The 22,204-nt window shown below is 41.0% G+C and overlaps 1 long non-coding RNA gene across 3 annotated transcripts; it reads right to left on the reverse strand.

Moving 5' to 3' along the window:
* Positions 1-3,043: 3,043 nt before the first annotated feature.
* Positions 3,044-20,720, reverse strand: LOC139827290 (uncharacterized). Of its 3 annotated transcripts, none has more exons than XR_011737769.1 (4): positions 19,962-20,720; positions 19,668-19,839; positions 15,484-15,551; positions 3,044-4,495 (listed from the first exon to the last, which is right to left on the reverse strand). It is a non-coding gene; the product is annotated as an uncharacterized lncRNA (long non-coding RNA). The 3 variants fall into 3 exon arrangements; XR_011737767.1 differs by lacking the exon at positions 3,044-4,495 and adding an exon at positions 5,923-7,888; XR_011737768.1 differs by lacking the exon at positions 3,044-4,495 and adding an exon at positions 12,577-12,887.
* Positions 20,721-22,204: the final 1,484 nt, after the last annotated feature.

Consider the following 22,204-nt stretch of genomic DNA (forward strand, 5'->3'; position numbering starts at 1 on the left):
CTATTTTACTACCAGGTTTGCATGGGGGAGGTGAACTACACAAAGGCTGCAGCATCCCACAGGATACTCTGCTACAACAGAAAGGGGTGTAGGCAGGGAGCTGGACCCAGGTTCATAGCTGTCAGGTCTTCAGGGCCTTACATAGACAAAATTTCTTGTATTTTTCATGTGTTTTCTGTTCCTTTAGCTCTAAATAAGGTGCAAGTAGATATTTTGCTATTTGTATGACAAGCCTGCAACTCCGGACAATCCTCGGTGCCCTGGTGCTGAGCAAGCATTGTGCAGGGGTACATCTGGTAGCCAGCACACACGAAAGCTTCTCGCCATTCTTTTCTGAAATCTGCCTGCCCTCAACAATTCTTTCCAAAAAAAACCAATCATCTTCCTCAAATTCCACAAAACTTGTGCTAGATTCTCCAGAGAAATATGGGAAAATATCTAAATTATATAATACCATTATTCTGAATTTTTTTGGCAAAGTTCTTTCTCAAATGATCACAATTTCCTGATTCGTTAAGTAAAAAAACATTCAGTTTAGATCTGAAAGTCAAGCTGAGATTCCCCTCCTTGCATCTCATTCCCGGCTCCAAACAGCCTGCAGACCCGGCTACGCTGCGTTACCCCTGCATGGTGCACACCATTGTACCCCAGCCCTCCACACCGGGGACTTGCCTTTGTCTTCTGTGGGATTGCAGAGTGATGAATGAGCTCAGAATCTGACTGAGCAGGTATTAATGAAGTTTAATACTGTCTTTGGCCAGCCACAGTGATGACCACTTGATAGCTGAAGAAATGATTACATTCCACAAGAAACCATATAATTAAACCTACAGGAACCTCCACATCAAACGCAAATATGTGTCACTACCACAGATGAAAGTACACATGAGGCATAGAAGGGGGAGAGCTATTACTGCCTCTCCTTTTACAAAGGCTTATGTGTTTGAGAAAGAGGCCAAGCAGCCGAGGAAAGGTAGCAGAAAAGATGTAAAAGAAGCCCTTGAAACAAAAACACTCCAACAGTGCAACATAAAAACTATGCAAGCAAGAAGGGGACTCTGGCTGGCTTAGAGGAGTAAGAAAAGAGATTATCCCTTTTCTCTGATTTTTTCCTGTGATTCGTGACCAGTATATATCCTTAGTACAATAACAGAGATGCATCAAAAGAAATACTTTCCTTATCACCATTTTTCCTTTTAAAGGGCACAGTCCACCTTCATTTGGCTAAATGCTTAGGGTCAAAAGGGAAGAGCAGTACTGCCAGTGCCTGAGATGCGAGAGTGCAACTCAACCGCTGTGTCGTCAACATGAAAAAAGAGCATGTGAAAAAAACTCTTGCCATTGAAGTCACTAGACCTGATTCTGACTTCACATGTAGAATTTATCTGCTAAGGAAGCAGATACCAATTTTATACAGTCAATCTTTAGAGTAAAACCACACTTAAAATAATGAGGGAGTGGTGAATTGCAGCAAAGGTTGGAATGAGAATTCATATTACCATGAATAAAGGCTAGTAGTGCTCTGGATGCCTTCGGAGCTGAATTTGTGTGATTGTCTCATAAATAAGTTAACCAAGTATGATGGAGTTGTGCACACATTAAGTCACTTCCCACAAATAGAGAAACATGAGGCACCCCAAACCCTCTCCCTTTCGGGGACCCAGACCCAGTTGCCAAACTACACGTCCTGGTTGTGTCAAATGGCACAATCTCAGAGCCGCTCTTCGCTTGATCGGCACTGGGGCTGCTGCGATGAGGTGAGTCACTGTGTTTTTCCTGGCATTGTGCCCTGTCCCCATGTCCTTGGGACATCCTGGAGCACATTCCCCACTCCTTCAGGTGGCAGAAGAGTAGCTGGATTACAGCTCTGCAGCCATGGGGTGTGGGTGAGGGTCCTGTCCTGGAGGAGCGTTGGGGACAGTGGTGTGGGAAAGCAGGATGCACTAGCCCTGAGCACTTTGTCTTCACACCCCCTCCCAGGCCAGCTGGATCTAGTGGAAAATGGCTTGTTGAGCCTGGAGGAGACTGAGGGGACACCTCACCACAGCCTATGGCTTCCTCACAAGGTGAGGAGGAAGGGCAAGCGCTGATCTCTTCTCTTTAGCGGCCAATGACAGAATCTGAGGGAATGGCAGGAAGATGTGCCAGGGAAGGTTTAGGTTGGACATTAGAAAAAGGTTCTTCACCCAGAGGGTGGTGGACACTGGAACAGGCTCCTGAGGGAGGTGTCATGGCCCCAAGCCTGACAGTGTTCGAGAAGAGACTGGACAACACTCTCAGACACATGGTGTGAACTGTGGGGTTGTCATATACAGGGACCGGAGTTGGACTCAATGATCTTTGTGAGTCCCTTCCAACTCAGGACATTCTATCATTCTATGATTCAACTCATACGAGTGTCTACAAGTCTCCTTCTCTGGAGACATTCAAAACCCGCCTGGACACATTCCTGTGTAGCCTCACCTAAGTGTTCCTGCTCCAGCAGGGGGACTGGACTAGATGATCTTTTGAGGTCCCTTCCAATCCCTAATATTCTGTGGTTCTGTGGTGATTCTGAGTGAGATTTGCCTCAGGAGAGGGGAGAGCTTAGGGGTAGAGCGTGCCTGGAATTGTGATCAAATCTGCAAGCCAATCTGGATCCAAACAATTTTAACTGGAGACACTCTCAGATAGAAAATACAGCCCTGATGTATGCTCAGTTGCAGATGCCTCAAATTTGTTATTAGTGTTGTCCCGAAATGGGAAGTGGGACAGCATAAGTGACCTCTTTCCCTGTAATTTTGTGATGACCACAATATAATATTTTTACTATTATATTTTTACATTGTGTTCTACTAGTGGCTTCTCCTAAAACAATGAAACAGTGACCACAACATTTAAGGAAGTGTAAAATATTATTTGTTTTAAAACTGTATTTAAAAAAAACACAACAAAACAAAACAAAAAATAAAACAAAACAACAAAAAAAAAAGTTAAATTACTTTTTCCAGGTAGATTCTTCTAACTTACTCTTTCACAGGTGATTTTAAAAATAGCTGGTTTTATTTATGTTAAGAATGAACATGTTAGACCACCTGTATTTCCTGCAAAACAGGAATGTCAAGGTTTGACAAGCAGGGCTCTGAGTGACAGCCCAGGCTTTGCAGTGAGGGGACATCCCTTCTCTGTAGCCTTGCTCAAGACCTCCAGGACAGCAAAGGGAAGGCATCAGCCACGACAGCTACACAGAGGCAAATCTTTCATTCTCTGCATAGGTTTTCTCTGTCCTGTTAACTGTGACAGCAGAATCCCCTTACAGAGCACACATGTAGGCTACCTGGCCATTGCAGTAGGTAGCACACAAACCCAAGCTGAAAGAAGAGTCCTGAGGGATGTCCAGCCAGGCAAAGAGTCCCACTGCTCACCGGTAGTGCCAGCTGGTTACCCCAGCTGCATCTGAGTCCTCTTCACATAAGCACTTTCACCTGGACAGTAAAACTGCCACAGTTGTTACAGATCCTCAACTGGAGCAGGATCCCATCTTCACCTGCTAAACTGGAGCAGCTACCATCTCTGCTCTCCAGACACCTGCATGCCAGAGGGATGCCTCCCTTCCCACATTGTGTTGTCAGAGTATATAGTGTGTCTTTTCTCCTCATTAACTCTGGGAGAAATCCTTGGATGCCGCCACTAAAGCTGGTTACAGCTGCCAGAGGCAACAGCAGTCTTGTGGGGAGCAGTTGGAGCAGTTTAGCTTCACTCTGCCTCCAGCACATCATCATGTCCTGATCTGATATCCAAGAACAATGTGCAGCTGAATGGGATCTCTACAGAACAGGCAGCCCCTAAGGGACTTTTATTTTATCAATGCACTTCTGGATAATTACCCCAAACAATTTTAAATGAGGCTAAGAAAAATACCTCCACCCTTTATTTTAACTGCAGCTGCTAATTTGTAGCAGTTCTTGAAACAATAGGTCCTTGTGTGCTATAAGAAACTTTGATCTGGCGTGAGTCCTTTCTTGAGGAGGCTCCAAGGAGAAGAAAAAAGCACAACTCATTCCAGGACAAAACAAAATACTATGTTCTTAAACACTCAGGAATACATTTAGACTCATTTTGAAACATCTGCATAATCCAAGTACAGATCAAAGACTGGATGCCTGAAAATATTCCCTCGACAACGAATGTAGGATCCCGCCGACTCCATACATCACACGACAGGTGGTGGAATACTGGAGGATCTCATTTCTGGAGCCACTTAGGATACATGCCAGGAGGAATTTCACACATGAAACAGATCAGGCAAGAGTGCTCTCCAGCTCTGTTTTGAAGGATATAGAATCCTCTGGGTCCTCACCTGGCTGCTGCCACAGGCCAGCGCTGGAAGGGCCTCTGGAGTCAGGACCTGGCCCCACTTCAAAGTTTCTGGGCTCACCGGGGCAAAGCACTTGAGTCAAGGAGCTCTCAGGTACAACCTCTGTGGAGCTTATCTTGGGGCACTCTGCTGACTGATCTGCAAGTTACAACAGTTAAGGTAATTAAATTGTTTCTTGTCAGTGAATTATAGATCTCCTTAAGCTCTTGTTGTTGATGATGAGAAAGATAGTGTTTACTGTTAATAGGGCCAAGGTTGGTAACAAGCTGCTCTCTAAGTAATGTTCCACTTTGAGGGTAGATTTTTTAGGGAATGTTCAAAAAAGAAAGATATTCTTTATGTGGGACAAAAATTCCAATGCCATTGCAGTGCATATAACAATACATCCACATATACATACATTTATGCACATATATAAAAAGAAATAATATATATTTATATAAAATGCACATACTTATTTATATTTACAGTTATTTATATAAGACTTTTTCCACTAGACTAGTTCAGTGTAAAAGATACCTTGGGTAGTGGTCTTTGTACCACATTTGCTTTAGCTTCACAGCAGAAGGATGAAAAGATAATTTTATTTAAAATTTTAACATGTTTTGGAGGCTTGTTTAACTTGCATTTTTGTGGTTCAGCAGGAACGGGATTTTGTCATGAAAGATGTTAAAGGGCACTGTCCTCATCAATCACAATCCCAGCACGCTGCCCTGGAGAAGAATGTATAAGCATTGTACTGCATAAGCAGATTTAATGCGGTCTTCCCCTGGTGTGAATACATACTCCTCTGCTTTGTGCTGTAAACACAAATGTAATCTTTTTATTTTGCTTAACTCTTATCAAGGAGTTTTCAGTGAAACTGTGGCCACTGTGTAGAAATCTTGGATGAAGAAATTCTCCCAGAAAACACACGAACAGAAGTCTGTGTCCTTCTTTACTGTGACGGGATGGCTCTGTCCTGCAGGTAACCTCCCGCACCCCGCTGTCATCAGAAAACATAGGAAGCATCGCTGGTGTGTATCTGGACCCACGTGAGAAGCATTTCTGAATGTTGCTTGCTAGACATAACTATTGACAGGTGACTAAATGCAGGTTTAGTGACCCAGGCTTAAAAACTGGCCTTGGGACTGCACGTTACTTCAGTTAGAAATGAGTGTCACTAAAAAGAAATGAAAAACAAGGATATTCACAAATAAAATAACACCTTTCCAGAAAGGAGGAAAGTGTGCTGGCTCCCAGCCAGCGGCACTCACTCCACAGCAATTTCAAGATAATGGCTCATTCATTACGAAGTATTGCTCAACACCAACACAACAAGAGAGTCAGAATCTCCTTTGTGCTGGGGCTGGGAACAACCTGCCACCCCTCCACAGGGTGACACCGCTGCAGTTCCCTTGGTCAAGGCAGAGCAGAGGGCACCGTACAACCTCTCAGTACTTACAGATGCAATGGCCCTGCTAGTCAGGCCCAGAAACCTGCAGCCTAAACAGCCCTCCTTTTTTAATGTAATACAAACCAAAGTGATTTTCAGAGGGATCTGTACAGAACTCTTTTGGGCTGCTTTTTGCATTGCCTGTATTTTCCTGCTTTGAATTTTGGGTTAGAAATTTTTCATACTAGAACAATATCCAAGAGACAAATTTATTTCTAAAACTTTGTATAAATGATTAAATATTAGATAAACACAATTTTGTCTCAACTAGCTTATAAACAGCTGCCTCAATTACTGCACTGCATTCCATGCCCCAGGGACATGAATCTCATTAGACAGCCTTCACCAGCCAACATGGACAACCTTATTAGGAAAGGGTTTGCCATGGGCCTGCTTGTGATTTCACTTCATCTGAAGGACTTTTTGACAACTATTCCTGAGGAAGAGTTGCAAAAAAAATGTTTTAAGGTGTACTTAAAAGAGAAAAAGAACAAGGGAGAGAAAGAGAGAGTCAGAGAAGGAGGATGGGAGAGAGAGAGGGAGGAAAGAAGGAGAATTATTAAGTATTCACCTTTTGTTTCCATATGTAATTGATGAGCAACAAATTTAACCACACAAACGTCACTGGAAAAGATTTTGGGAACAGACTCCTACCTAATATCAGTGACATTTGGGCCTCTTCTGATCCTATCACAATTAGCAAGTAGCAATACCTTGACTTAGCAGAAAGGGAGAGTATCCCTCCAAGAGAGAAGCATGAACTTCCCACTTTGGGGGGGTTTAGGAAGCCCACCTCTGCCTGTAGGTTGGTTCAATGAAGTATGAACTATTTCTGTTGTTTTGAAATCTTTCTCCTGCTTTTGCACCTAAAGGCCATAGGCAGGCCTGAAGCTCCTTTTTTGCAAAGAGCTGCACAAAGATAAGAGCAGGCCTAATTTTGTGCCAAAATGATCTGCAACAACAAACTGAGGCATGGTTACAGCCATATTTACTGCCATTCCAGCACCATGACTCACGTGGAATTAGCTCTCCAAGCAGAACAATGTGAGCTGAAGAGGTTTACACTTGAGGGATAAACAGACACCAGAGATGGATGGAGGATCCAACCTGCAAGAGATCAAATCTAGGAGAGAACTGGTGCAGTAAAACTTTGTTAGTTACTCTTTTTTTTTTTAACTTACCACCAAGTCCACGTGTGAATATTCAGTGACTAAAATGAGATAAAGGATTAGACCATGAACTAGGGTTTATCCTAGAGGATTTTATCAGGGCTTTAGTGAGAGCCCACTACCAAATTCACAAAATCCACCAAAGATCAAGCTCATCAAGCATGGGACTGCTTGCCTTACAGGGGCAGTTGGTTAAAATCCAGGTTTTCAAGTAAGAAAGCTTCTGGCCCACCTGTTTTCTGCTTAAGGTTCATTTAAAGTCTGGGGAGCAGTCACTGCCTTTTGAGAATCCTACAAAAACTTCCCACCTCTCCTTGAGTCTGCACTTCCAGGCATTATAACCACCATCTGCATTCACTTCCTACCAACTGGAAGCTACTGGTGAGTTTTTATACATGTAGTCACTGTTTTACATGCAGGCTGCTGAATTTCTTCAGGATTCAGCTCATCCCAGTTGAACAATGCTGGAGATTGGTGGCTCGGTGTGCTGCTGATGGGCCAGAGCTCTAGTAAACTGCTGGTACAAGGGCAGAACAAACCCATGTTCTGTGAAATGAGCAGCTGGATGACAGTGACACCCAAAACATGCTGGAGACAGAGCAGATGGTAGTGGCAGGAGGAGCAGTAAGACCAGAAATCTGGATCAGGCCTTGCAGCAGATGGCTTCAGGGGCCACAGCCCAAGGGTCTGTCTGGGTAGGACAGCTAAAAAAACAGCTCAGAGAAGAGCCAGAGCTGAGACTGCAGCAGGGTGAGCAATGGCCTCTCTGTTTTGTTGTTACAGGCTGAAGTGCTGCATTAATATAGTTATTGTGGAGGGCAGTGCATGAAATGGGATCATTTTGCTTCAGTTAATGGTGGGAGGCATTTTACTTCATGGAGGTCCGTTTCTCTCTTCCCTCTACAGCACCTCTGAGCATGATCCAGTCTGGATTCCAAGTGGGAGAAAGAAATAAAACACACAAAGTTTGAATATATTCCTTCTAAAACAAATGCAAGCTCATTTAACTGGCCTTCAAAACATGAATGCATATGACATTATGTACTGCCCTCTTTGTAACTTGTTCACACTGGGAGATTGTTATAGCATAAGACAGAACAACATTATCTTGAGGAGCCTGAATCATAAACTCCATGGGCTGTATTACACTAAAAAATCCCTGAGTGATGGCAAGAGTTGGTCTCTTTGCCTTATCTAAGCAGGGAACATCAGCCTCCTCACTTGACATCTCATTAATTTTTGTACAGCTGTCTTTCTGCCTTCGCCCAACTCTCAGATAGTGGCTGAGGCTTCAAAATATTTAATGCAAGAGAAACTCACGACAGTTGACCAGAATCTGGAGTAAAGCACAATTCCTGTCACCTTGCTTGTAATTTGCCTGTCTTTCCACTCCCAGTCTGGCTGGTGAATTAGTAGGTGTTGAAAAATCTCATCCTCACAAATAAATGATCTAGCAACGCAAGATCTGCCACCACGAGATCAGGTGCTGCTTTTCCAGATGTGCACGTCCACCACAAGTAAATATAAATTCACTTCTAGAACCAGTTCTTGATTTGACTGTCCTAAATATGCTGGTGTCCCTCCAGAACTTCTTAATCTTTTACTAAGGCACTGAACCTTAAACGCCTTTGATGTTGTGCCCATGGGCTAACAGCAGCTTCTGTACAGGGTAAGGGCAGGAGCAGAAAGGTTGCTACAAGCCACCTTTGCTAATGCTTTTAGATCAGTACACAGCCTCGCTTGGCTGTGTTTGACTCTGCACAAGCTTGCAAGAACAAAACAGCTTGCCAACTGTGAGTCCAAGTGTGGTTCATAAAATAATTTACATACAGTTCAATTACAGTGACCTTACACAAGACAAATGGGGTGTTGCCATAGTGGCAAGGCATAGAAAATGCCTTGAGGAGCTGAGAAGAAGTAATATAGCTCTTCTGCAGCCAAGCTATGCTCCCAGAGCATGTACATAGGCAATAGTGTACTGGTTATGCTGTTGTTACTGAGAAGTAGGTATTTCTGGCTTTGAGGTGTCTTCAGACATGATTCTCTAAAGACTACAGTAGCATAAAGAAGTTGGTCATTACTGCTGTGCAATTTGTGAGAAAGACTGAGAACACAAGAAGGGGCATTTTTTTCCCTTTTCTGTCTTCAGGAATATGTTATATTGGCTGGAAGAGGCAAGTAGGCAGAGCACGCAAGTATGGCTGCTGTCTGCTTGGAGACATGCAGGCTATGAAGGAGCAAACAAACTCTAAGGGTTACAGTGAAAACATTTAAAACCAAACTGAACCTGAATGTTTCTTTTCTGTCACCACAAGCAGTGGAAGCAACTAGATGAAGAGAGCTACCCCACCCAGAAGACATACCCTAGGATTTGCCAGTGTCACCAACTGAGGACATTTCTAGAGGACCCTGTTTCGGAGATAGACTGTAATAACCTGAAATGTTTTCATGAGTAAGTTTTTAGATTTTCTTTTTACATTTCCCATTTGTTTCTGGGACCAGGACCAAAAAGGCCAAAATACCACAAGAAAAACTGGTTTTGCAGGGATTTTGGCCAGTGCCAGAACTGGAAATTTTTATGTGAGTGAATGTTTTACTGATTCCTCATCTGCTAAATTATGGGATATATGTACATGACAAATAAACATTCATTTTCAGGTACTTGACTGAACCCGGAGTATGAAAACTATGAAGACTACCCAAACCTTCTTCTGACTATTCATTTTCTTTAGAAGGGGGAACATGTAGAGAATAGATGCATGGCCCCAAAAATGGATGCAACTGACATTCTTTTCAAGCCATAAATTCTTCTACAACGCTCTTTGAAGAACACTTAAAATAATTATCCAGTGATCTGGTTCATCTGGGTAGGTTAGAAACCAAGACAGTTCAAAACATTCCTTCTTGGTCTGTTTCTAATAACTTGTACCTTGCATTAACAAACAATTCAATGTGATGATTAGGTAATCTATGGAATCTTTGAACCATGATTGTGGGGAAACAAACCTTCATGGGCCAGGCCATCAGCCAGCTACTGGGCTTTAGGAAGACACTTGCCTTGGACAGACTAACCTCAGCCTATCTACTTACAAGGTAACCTGCACATTTTTTTTTTCTGAAACATCTGGTATTAACCAGTGCCAGAGAAGAAACCAAATATGATTCATCATTGACTGAATGTGGAAAATATAATGCGATTAAGGTGCAAATATTTCCCATGCTAGCTTGGTTTTGTGACAACATTTTTAATATTGAAAAACTGTCAAAAGTTCTACAAAACTCCTTCTCTTTACCCAATTGTCAAAACAGGTCTTGCCCAAGCCGAGTGCTGACCCTGCTCACTGTGCCAGCAAGATCCCTTTTTTTCTCTCCTCTCTGGTTCTTGATCCATCATTTTCCTCAGGCAATGACAGCAGAATGAGGACAAGGATCCAATCTTCTGAGAACATGCCCAGGAATTATTAATAAAATCTTTTGCTTTCTGTTTTTGGCTCTGAGTTGATTTGTCATGTCGCCTTGCAAAGCCATTCAGGGAGAGTTTCTTATCTGAGTGAGGCTGGTAAGAGTGAGGGAAGGCATTTCCATTCAAACTTTTCAGACCAGCTTACAGCCTCCCTCTGGATGTGTTTTCATAACTGAAAAATAGATTAACCTAACAGGAATTTTATGGGGATTGAGTAACAAGGCATGGTTATTTACAGAACAAACACAGGTAGGAGATAAAACAGAGAAGTGAAACCTCTTGTGTACTGTTGCAGTGGCAGAGATGGGAACAAGCCAGGTCTCCTGAATTCAAGGTTAGTCCACAGCCCTCTTTCCACATTCCCAGAAAGTGTCTGCAGGTTAATGAACGTGCTAGCTGTTTGTGCATTCCTGTCATCTTAGCTCTCTGTCTTGATATTTTCTGCTGTGGTAAAACAGCATGACAGCTTGACAGACCCAGTCTTGAAGCTGGAAACCCAGTGAAGCCAGTGACTATGAGCATTAGACAAATCTTAAAATATTTCTCTATCACTACACAAAAAGGGAGCTGCCACTCACTGTTCAGGCCATTCTGTCATATACATGAGTACAAATGACCAGTGTCGGTGTACAAAGGTAAATACCATCTAATATACTTTAGTCTACAAGGTGCAGGCTTGAGATAGCTGCCTAGCAGGGCAGCAGTCCTAACAAAATATATGCACATGTACGGACCAGTCCTGCACCAGTCCTGACAAAATATATGCACATGTACAGACAAAGAAAAAACTGATTCCAGACTGTCTGATTGCCTTGGAAGCAAGGTTCTTAAAATCAGTAGAAATTCCAGCTGTAACTGGAAGTGTAATGATAATATGAAGGAATCACGAGGTCCCCATTTAGTGTTAAAAGCTCTCTGAAGAAGCCGGCTGGGTGTAATGTGGACTTGCTGAGGTACTCTGCGTGGAGGGTGAATCCCTGGACACAGAAAAACTCTGACTGCAAGTGAGTTGAGCGGGAGGTGGTATTAGGGAGTTCTTGGTGTATGGCTTTCATCCAGATATACCAGGATAGACAAATGGAGGTGTCTCTAGGGCACTTCTCAGCTCTGTGCCCACCTTACTAAGGAAAACCTTGGGCTAGAAGCCCCGGGCTACAGGGAATCTGCTATGCTGTTTCGGGAAAGAAAAATATAGACTGTTATTCCATCTTTGGCAAAAGCAAGAAACTCCATTGTCAGGGCTGTTAGTAAGATTCTGCCTTGCTTATAGTCTACAGGCTTGCTTTTCATTATGGTTCAACTCCAGCCAAAGCACACCTGAGACTCTCAATTACTGTAATTAATATTATAGAAATGCCCCAAGCAGAAATTAGGTCCCTGCTGAATGGTGTGCTGCCCAAGTGCATGCAAAGGTAGAGTTCCTGGCCTTAATAACTTGCAAGTTGAAAGGACGAACAATGGTCAAGTTTGTGAGATAAAATAGCAGAGACAAATCAAGGCAGGGGGTGATGAGAGATGCATGGCTTGTTAGCTCCATTTCTTTCTGATTCATTTGCTTTACTTATATTACATAAACCTGGAATCAAGGAATGTCATGGGGAAAATATTGTTGAAATAGGAGACAAGAGGGACTATTGGAATAGGAGGAAAGGTGGGGGCAATTCGAGCCTGTTGGTGCACTCAGAATCCTGACTGAGATATGGGGAGAGGGAAAATAAAGGAGCAAAAGATGAGAAAGAGGAAAAGCTGAGTTCACTCATTCAACAGGAACAGAGCAGGAAACCAATGGCTTCTCTTTCTTCTAAGAGAGTTGTACTTAAAACAGTGCTGGGTACCAGCCGTTCCAGTTTCCTTCTTTGCACATTTGCTAGAAGGGATCTATGCTGGCTCTTTCCCTGGCCTGGAAAAAGAACCAGCCAGGGAACTGTGCAGCCTGTCTCCTCCAAGCAGCCTCCACAGAGCCTTGAACCACATTAGACTTGAAGTGATATAGCAGCTGGCACAGACCCTTTTGGTGAAGACCCTCACAGAAAATCAAGCAAACTCATTACCTTTGGGCAGAGAAGCCAGGCCAGCCTGAAAAAAACAGAGCTTTTCAATAGGGAAAAAAGTGAGAACCAGAGGGTCAAAGTCTTCTGCCTACTCAGCTGATTAACTAGCCATCTCAAGACTCGCTGTCAGCTTTCCAGGCCTCAGAACTCCTGCTGTCTCACAGTCACAAGAGCTGTTGGCTCTCTTCTTCCCATGACAACTCATTGCTCTACTGCCTAATGTTTTAAACATACCAGGAAAAGCATACATGGTGCTAACCTTGCAACTGTTGTGTGCAGGATCATCACCTGGGTGTGATGTATCTGTCCTTCTCCAGGGACAACAATCCGCTGCAAACCATCTTCAGTGAAAGTATCCTTTACATCTGAGTCCTCTTCTCACCCTCCTCTAATTTCAAGGTATCCTTTCATGCTGAACAGGTGGCAAGCATCATTTGTTCCTTTTCCCATTACACTTTTGTGTAGTAAAGTTCTTTTACATGAGACCATATGCTTTCCTTCACTAAGTGACTATGAGATATTTCTAGTATCTTCCCAGAACATGGCTCAGCTGAGTGTCTGATGCTCCAACTCAACATGGTAGTTTTGAAACTTTTTAGCAGTGTCTCTTTATAATTATGAGATTTATTTGGTGGTTGTCACCGTGATAAATAGTGCCTTACAAGACTTAGTGTGAATACAAATCACATTAATAGCTTCCTAGTTTTATCAGGGTTTTATTGACAAATGGTTTCCAGATCTTTTTTCTGACCCCTGTCTCATAGCAGACAATGGTGCCTCTTTATGCCAAAGTTTACCCTACATTAAAGTTTGTCTGTAGCTACAAATCTAAAGTAGACAGATGAAAAATAGAAATGAGCTAATTTGCCGATGTTTCTGTATTTAAACTTTCCCCTCCTTTGAAGTAAATCCGCAGGTATTTAATGATTACTGGCTTCCACAGAACACAAGTATTTCCCCAGATAATTATCCTTCGGAAATTTCTGCACTAACTCTTTTTTAAAACAAAAAAGGCAGAGTGGCAAGACTAAAGCCATAGTTGCTTTGTCTTTTTCTTGGGAATGAGACATGTAAATCTAAAAGGTTTGGGACATAATGGACATTTTGCACATGCACACTTCAATAACATCATAAATATATAGCAGAGCCGAGACTAACTCTACCTCTGTCTGCTGCATCCTCACCACAGCAGGAGAAAAGTCCTGCCTTTTCACAGTGCACACAGGAAGAATTTCTGGGCATTAATAGCCCAGATATCTAGATATATTTGCTTACCTATTCAGTGTGAAAATATAATAACGATTGATATTACTATAATTTCTATAATATATTATTTTATAATAGTATCTATCTTAATAATTTATATTATATATTGGGTTTGCTTTCTGGGCGTAAATCCAGAAATCCTGGAAATGAAGTCAGATTAAGCCACTACTAAACCAGCTTGATTAAGAGGTTGTTGACTTCCTCCTTGTGCCTTTTGCCCCAGTAGTGATCTAAACAGATGGGAAAGGATTATTTCCCAGTCATCCCTAAATGGGCAGGAGTCCTGTGACATGACTAATCAATGCCACTTCCTTCAATAACAAGACAACCCCATACCTGGCAGAGGTTCTCTTCTCCCCTGCAGCTGATGTTGCAGTTGGTGGTGTCACTGATGACAATGATGAGATAAAAATATATCAGCTACAGGAACCATATTGGCACCGGGTCAGCCTCAGAGCATGGCTGAAGCTTTTGGGGTTGGGGAAATTGCTCAGCCCTCCCTCTCAGAAGTCAAACAGCAACCAACAAGCAGCTAAGAATGCCTGTCTGCAGTCATCCCCCCAAAACAAACACCCATTCCTGGACTCTCTGGAAAGCAGGGTTAACTTTCTCCACACTGCAGAGAGGGCATAGAGGAAGAACCAGCAGGCACTCAGCCCTGACCACCAGATTGTGCAGGGCTACCAGGACTCAGCTGCCTCCCTCCCCACAGGCAGCCGGTGCTGGTTACCAGGCAAAGAGCACGAGTCAGCCACTGACCCATTTGCAGAATGGCCACTGGGAACAGCAGGCACCCACCCCAGCGCTCAGGACAGTACTTACTCCTCCCTTCAGCTCATAACTCACTTCGTTTTGGATTGACACTAACGCTGGGGTTTCCCTGTGCAAGAGCAAGCAATAGATAAAGCCAGGAGCACAGGCTCAGCTTCTGCTCCAATATTTAAAATTGTTCCTATGGACATGGAAACAGGACTGGGTGCAGACGTTTGAATGTGCAGTTAAGGAGTCTTCAGGGAGAGAAATCTGCCAGTCTACATCGATGCCATTCTACTGAAATCAAAGAGGAACTGGTATATTAATTCCAATCATGCCTTCCATACCCTATGTTAGATCTTAATATTTTCTGGTAGGAAGAGATTCAATGCCCTAATTTTGATCACACATTGTTCTTCCCTGGCATGGCTCCAGAAATGTAATTTTTAATCCTATATACACAGTCACTACTATTTTTGGATTTTAAACAGTTCTATATAAATACATTCTTCATCCACCCTTAAAATGGGAATTAGGAACTTGTTTGCACTAACTGCCTAGGTTGATATCTGGGTGGAATATGAGTCTTATGTCTCTTCAAATAATGTCTGCTTTTGATATGGTTGCTAAATCTGGTTTTTTTTCGTGTTAAATTTGGCTGCCTTGATGGAGTAATCCATTCTTTCACAGACCAGATGACTAGAAAAACTGGTTGCATTTCTGAAGAGGTTCTCTTTTGGGATGATCAGGTTACAGCAAATGCATCAGCAACTACACAAATAAAAACCTATTTTAACTTCAAGGGCTTGGGATTTTTTGAGGTAGCAATTCTAAGAAATTTCAGAAAATGTGAAAATTATAACATACTTTAGTAGAGCCCAACTACAATGGTTAAGAGGTTGAATTGCTTGACTTACAAGGAGAGACTGAGACAATTGAGTTTGAGAATAGAAAGCCAAAAGTGGAGATCTAATTGCTGTCTTACTTACCTGTTGGGTAGTTATGGAGAAGATGGAGGCACGTTATTCTTGGAGGTCAAAGAGGCAACAGAGACAAACTGCAAGAAGGAAATTCTGATCAGGAAAAAAAATTCCTTGGGGGGAGCCAAATACCAGAACAAGTTGTCCAAAGAGCTTGCAGAAACATCATCCTTACTCTAAACTCAACTGGACAAGATGCTGAGCAACTTGATTTAATATTGAAGTTAGTCCTGTTTTAAGCAGAGGATTAGATCAGATGACTTCCAGAAATTCTTTCTAACCTGAATTGTGCCTTGATTCTGTGAAAAATACTGCAACTAGCTGCCAAATCAGACACGAGGAGACAGGTATACCACAACCTGCACAAGAAAAAAGGAACTAAATTACTTATCATTATGTCAAGAAGTAGTTCTGTCAATATAGGAATATAGCCTACAAATTTTACATTCATTATGAAATTATTTTATCTTCACTGGTAGTATCTGGGACGCCATATGTGATGACAGCCTACGCCTGAGGCTCCTGAGGTCCAGCAGCTTCCCAACGAAGCCAAGATCTTTGCTAAATTCTTGTTACTAAATATCCAAATAATTTCTAAGGTCTGTATCACATTGGTTGCAGAAGACACTCCTGAAGGATGTGTTTGTCTTTCATTCTGAAATGCACAGATCTCTATTTAATCCATCACAGAAGCTGCAAGACTGGAAATTCATGGGGCTGTTTCTGTTCAGACTTCCAGTGGTATGTCTGGCGAGGTGAACATCTTGCTCACACACACCCAGAAACGGTGATGGTCACCACAAAAGAAATGTGGAGAATAATAGACACATTCTTCTTGATTAGCAGAGTAAAGGGTAACTCTGTAACACACCCTGCAGCTATGATAAAAGAGATATAATTGGAGAGGAAATAATAGAATTCAAATCTTTATAGACATGGAGAATTAAATACTGTATATTCATTTCCCCTCTCTCTGGGGCATTCTTCAGAAGTGGTTTTGGACCAAATATGCAGAATAATTCAGGTTTGAACTGAAAAGTATTCACAAATTTCAGAGTTCCATATGTGAAGTCATTTCAAACCTACTCCAAAAAGGACAGGTTTGGGAGGAGTTGGTTGTTTGGGGTTTTTTTTGGAATATACTTATCTGTAGCCAGACCTGAGTTAAGCATTTTGTCTAACTCCATAGTTATAGTCAGCTCAGAGAAACAGGCCTGTCTTGATGTCAGTTCACTTTACTGAAAGATATGTATGTGATATGTGATGGTTACAGCTGGTCAAATGAATGCCACCCAAATGGTTTTGTTCCAGAATGCTGAAAAATAAATATTTACTTTGAAAATAAGGAAACTATTTTGACTTTTTTCTTAAAAAAGGGGGTTATTTCTTTAAACAATAAAGTGTTTTGATAATAATTACAAAATTAAACAGCTCTATTTCAGGGGGAAAATAAAACATCAAAGAATTATTTTGCACTTTTTTGTTTTTCTCTACAAAATAGAAAAATCCTACCCCTCTGATTTCTGTTCTACAGGCCCAGTACCACACATTCTGTGGTAGGGTTGAGTCAGTATTTACACAGCAAAATAAAAAAAAACTCCCTTAAGTAGCAAATATGCCTGTTAATAAGCTGAAGAATGTGATTTGTTAATTGGTAGTATTATTAATCTGTTGTCTTATTTAGCATTTCCTCCAAACGCCTGTGGACACAAATGTTTCACACATTTTAGGAAAATGAACATCCTCTTGAAACAGAATATGCTATAGTTTGGTATTTTTATTTCCTGATTATTTATAATTCTATTTTAAAATTAAGAGTTATCCAGTCAGGGAAAAACAATACCTGAAGCTACAAACACACAACATGGATAAATGCGCTGAAATACTCAAAGGACGCTGTTTTAAATAGCCAAAGGACTGAAAATTATTTGTGCAAGGTATTCAACTATGAAAGTACATAAAAAGCCAAACTAAAAACTTTAAAAAGTACAACTCAGATTTTTTTATCTCTCAAAAAATAATGATAAATCCATAACAGACAGTGCAGCCAGCTCTAGACTCAACTGGGTTTGATCCAGTCATTATTCTGGTACTTGAAATCAAAAGAGATTTGATGGGAATGTATGATAGATTATTTTCTGCACGTTTTTAATTGGGTGACTTCTTCCCTTAAAGGGTTCCTAATTTTTCACACATGTCTCCAAACGTCCTCTGCCAGTATTAAATTCTGCTCAGATGGATTTTCTGCTAGAGAAAATCTGGCAGCTAAAGCTCTTTGGCCATAATCCAGTAAATCCAGATGGGAGGAGCCAGTAGATGGAAATGTTTTATGTTAATAGTTTGTTACTTCTTTGTGTGTCCAGTTTTAACACATTCTTGGAATAAATAAAGCCATGAACTTCCTTTTGGTTCCTTTTTGACTTAAAAAAATAAAAGCCAGAGTGTCACAGAACCTTCTTCCTAATCTGTGCAGTTCTCTCTCCGGTGTTTAGTCTACTAGGAGTTACCTGGCTGTGTTTGCTGTTGCCTTCACATCTCTCTCCCTTTGTCCACCTTACATATACAACCTGACCAAGACACTTAGAGAAATGAAAAGTGATTTGATCAGATGGCTTGAATTATCCATAGTCTTCTTAGGCAGGATCAATCTTATTAAGAAGGTGAATGCCTTAGGATATTATATCCTCTTTAGATACTCCCTCTTTTAATCTTCTGAAAAGGGATTTGAGAGAGAGAAAGCACTTGTTAAATTTACTTGAAAAATGAAACTCCTAACTTCAGTTGAATAAATTAGAGGCACTCAGTTCAGAAAGAGAACTGGGATTTCCAAGTTTGTAGATGAATATTTCAGTATGCCAATAACGAGCAGTTGAAATAGCACAGTCAAGCAAAGCAAGGCAGCTTTAAAAGGCCCCAAATGGTTACATTCAGATTCCAGGATTTTATGAGTGATTTTTGTCAGAGATTGAAACAAAGTCCATCTTCTTATTCCAGTCTGCTGCAAAAAGTCACTAGAAGAATGGCTTGTACCATACCACTGATGCCTCCTTCATACAGCAGTGTCAGAGGGCAGACACAGGCTTATTGCTAGAAAGCTCCTGTACATAAGCAGAACTAGTTCTGTTACAGGAAAAATTGCATGTATGCCTGAGTTATTGAGGACATGTTCACTACAAAAATCTGCATCTTATTTCTTCTCTAATTTTTTTTTTTATTACTTTTTTCTCTCTCCTGCAAATTTGGGTTTATGGGGGTAATTACAGAGATTAACTACTGTTCCCCATCCTAAAGGCTCCACAGACAGAGCTATGACAGAACTGGTACTTTTATTTCACAGGAAATTCCGACATTTTGAAACATATCCAGGCTTGGAGGGAGGGAAAAGTAGAGAATTTATAAAGTTCTGTAAAACAAAATGTTCAAAAAAAGTCATATCAATAGGAATACGCTATTTTGTTAAAATCCAAAAATCCATTTAGTTTTTTGCCCTCACCCTTTTTTTTTTTTTTTTTTTTTTTAAGAATAAGAGTTCTTCTGAAAGAGGAGTAATAAATAAGAAATATACTATTCCAAAACCTTCGCAATGAGCCTTAACCAAATTTCCTTTTACTAAGTATGAATATTTCCAACATGAAACATCCACCTTGACATATTCCCACTGATGAATCAGCATTTTCAAAATGGAAAACACTAATTTAGAAAATGTTTGCCCAGCACTAGGAACACATTGGGTAGTTGCCTCAGAGTATTTGTGGTTACTATTTTCTACTAAGTTTTCCTAAAAAAATACCACAAATGTTACATAAGTGTTCTCTACATCTTATACTTGGCACACTTGGCAGGTCAGCTAGCAGCACAGTCACCTGAGGGTCACCTGTCTCTCTGGGCCTGGAAAGAATTCTGCCCTGGCACCACAGCTTGGGCTGTAACCAGAACATCTCCCCCAGAGATGCTGTTAGCGGCAGCTGCTCCTTCCCCACTTTGTGCTTTTTTGTGCCACCTTGGCAGCATAAAAAGGTCACACAGTAGCATAAAACCAAACTTGAAGTCTTCACCAACTTTCACAACTGCTCATTTTCACTCAAGTTCAAATGTTAACAAAGGAGCAGGAGACACAACAACAGTGGATGTCTGCAGAACAAACTTACAGTCGTCCTCATCAATAAGATGTTCATCTACACACTTTCTCTCACCTTTCGCATTATTGCCACTGGGAAAAAATAACTTGGTAGCCCCGCAGAAGTACTCTCATCATGGTAGTTCAGTCTCTCCTAGGTTATCTGAACTTTCCCCCTTCATTCTTCTGTATTTGATGATGTGCACACATGCAGCACCACAAACCCTTTCCATTCACAGATTCCAGCACTGTCAAGGAGACATAGTATTATATTATTCCTTGTTTTTCTCACTGATTCTAGAGTAAAACGTAACATTTTATGGCTCTTTCATGGCTCAGTTGTGAAGTAATGAAATATAATTATACTCACATCAGATTGGGGAGGGTTATTTGCTTTAGTGAGAATGGTTAAGCAGCATATAGGGAGTTGGACCTGGGTGTAAAGATAGATAGCTGATAATTATGTTTAGAATAACAGAAAACCAGAGAAGCACAGGAAGAAGGTCCAGGCCTAGTGTAAAAGGATGCAGTTTCCAGTAAAGTGATCTAAGCCTGCTCAAGCCAGCCCAAATCTGTGAACCTACAAGCAATCCCACCAAAATGTGTTCATTATATAGATCTGTGCAGCACATTCAATGTTCCTTGACTTGTGACATCCTTGTTGCAGGTAATAGCCTCTTAAATGGGTTTTGGACAGGTTTCAAGATTATGGATTTGCACATGATTTGAACACACTGAGATATTTTAACTAGTTAAATTGTAAACATTTTGCATCTAATGAAAGATATCTTTAGAGTCCGGTTTTCCACTCCTTTGTACCTTATGTAGCCATTAGTTCACAGTAGGAGAAAGGCCTCCTAGGGCAGTTGGGCAGCTCACTGCTCATGACCTTCTCATGTCATTAAGCCCACCTCTTATTGGCAGAAAATAATTTGTCCTTGATTTAAGGTGCTTTCACTCACTGTCGGCTTGGAGAATGTATCTTATCACTAAATAATTTCTGATTTTTTCAAAATGATCATTGTTATGGAAACTACCTCTTGACACAGAGTCAGAGCTGGCATTACTATGTTTTCATGTTCTGCTGTTGCTTATCACCACACACAAATTTTTGGCAACAGCATCTTCAGAGCTGGGGGAAATGTGTATGTGGAATTGTGTCAGCGTTGTAAATGAACTTGCAAGCATGTATTTTAAGACATTTTTTCTACCTTTCTGCCTTACTGCTTACAACATAATGGCAATATATCACTTTGGAAATGTGTGCTGTGGTTCTCACACAAATTCAATATATTCATAGACTGAGTTCTCAGCTGAGAGACAACCTAACTTTCATTTTTGTGGTTGTGCATTGTAGCTGATGATCCACACTGCGTTTTCTCTCTAATCTTGCTGAGTCACATTGTAGACAACCTGTGAATATATAAGAGCATTAGCAAAATCAGTTTATATGAAAGACAGTATTTCCATTACACAGCACATTGACACTATTTATGTTTTTCATATGAAAGACCACAATATAATCATGCAACAAAGAGCAACTGCTAGGTCACCAGACTACTTATTGTACAACTTGGTAGCAAACAAGAACTTATTTCATAAAATGGTTATTAAATTCCTGCCTTGAAAGTTTTATTTTGATCTAAAAGAGGTTGGGGGGTTTCATTAGGAGACAAAACATCTCTGTTTAGTCTTTTTGTTCCTTCATGAATTCAGTTCGCTGAAAAAGCTCTGAGTTGTATAAAGTGTTACTTGTTTAAATTAGGGCTTTCCTATTCAAATAACCTTATTCTATTTCTCTGAAAAGGTGCTTTAGGCAAGCCAAAAAATGGAGTCTTTATTTCACACAGATGGGATATGATCACACTGGCTTGGAGGAGGATGGGTTCCATGTAGCTCTTCTGACTGCAAACATGGCAAGTGAGACTGCAAATATTTTCATTCTTGTAGACAGAAGTCACTCTAAGCTCCAGTTTTACCTTCTGCAGTCTTATATCCTTCAATGTGGGTTGACTGTAAGAAGTGTCTCCATTGTTTCCTGGTTTTTGTTTTGTTTGCTTGTGTGGTTTTTTTTTTTTTTTATTGTTTTGTTTTTGTTTTTTTCCTAGCCCCTCTCATATCTGTTGCTAACACATTAATGTAAGAGGAAAAATAAATAATGAACAGGTTATTAAAGTTCAGGATCCTAGTGAAAGACTGCTAAAACCTCAGACTTCTCCTGGGAGCGCTGACATGATTTATACTGTATGTTTGTATGACATTGGCAGCTACAAGATTAGGGAGAGATTATTTTAAAAAGGTTGTGCTTTTCACGTATCTTTAAGTATTTGCTGTTGTGGGTCTTCATGGGAAGCCTGTATTTAAGTACCAAAGCACTCCAGACAAATGATTATTGCCAGTGGATCCTTTGGGATCATTCACTTCCATCTCTCAGCTTCAACCACAATGACTCCAGCTCAAGAAACAAAGACACAGCTTCACACGGACAATAATACCGGACCTTTGAGTAGTGGTCAGACTAGCCCATGAAGACAAATGGGTCATGGATTTCTGATTCAGTGAGTTGCAATGAAAAAAAAAAAAAAGAAAATTTTAAAACTTTCACAGCTGTGA

This window comes from Patagioenas fasciata, chromosome 2 (genome assembly GCF_037038585.1).
Source record: "Patagioenas fasciata isolate bPatFas1 chromosome 2, bPatFas1.hap1, whole genome shotgun sequence".
Lineage (NCBI taxonomy): Eukaryota > Metazoa > Chordata > Aves > Columbiformes > Columbidae > Patagioenas > Patagioenas fasciata.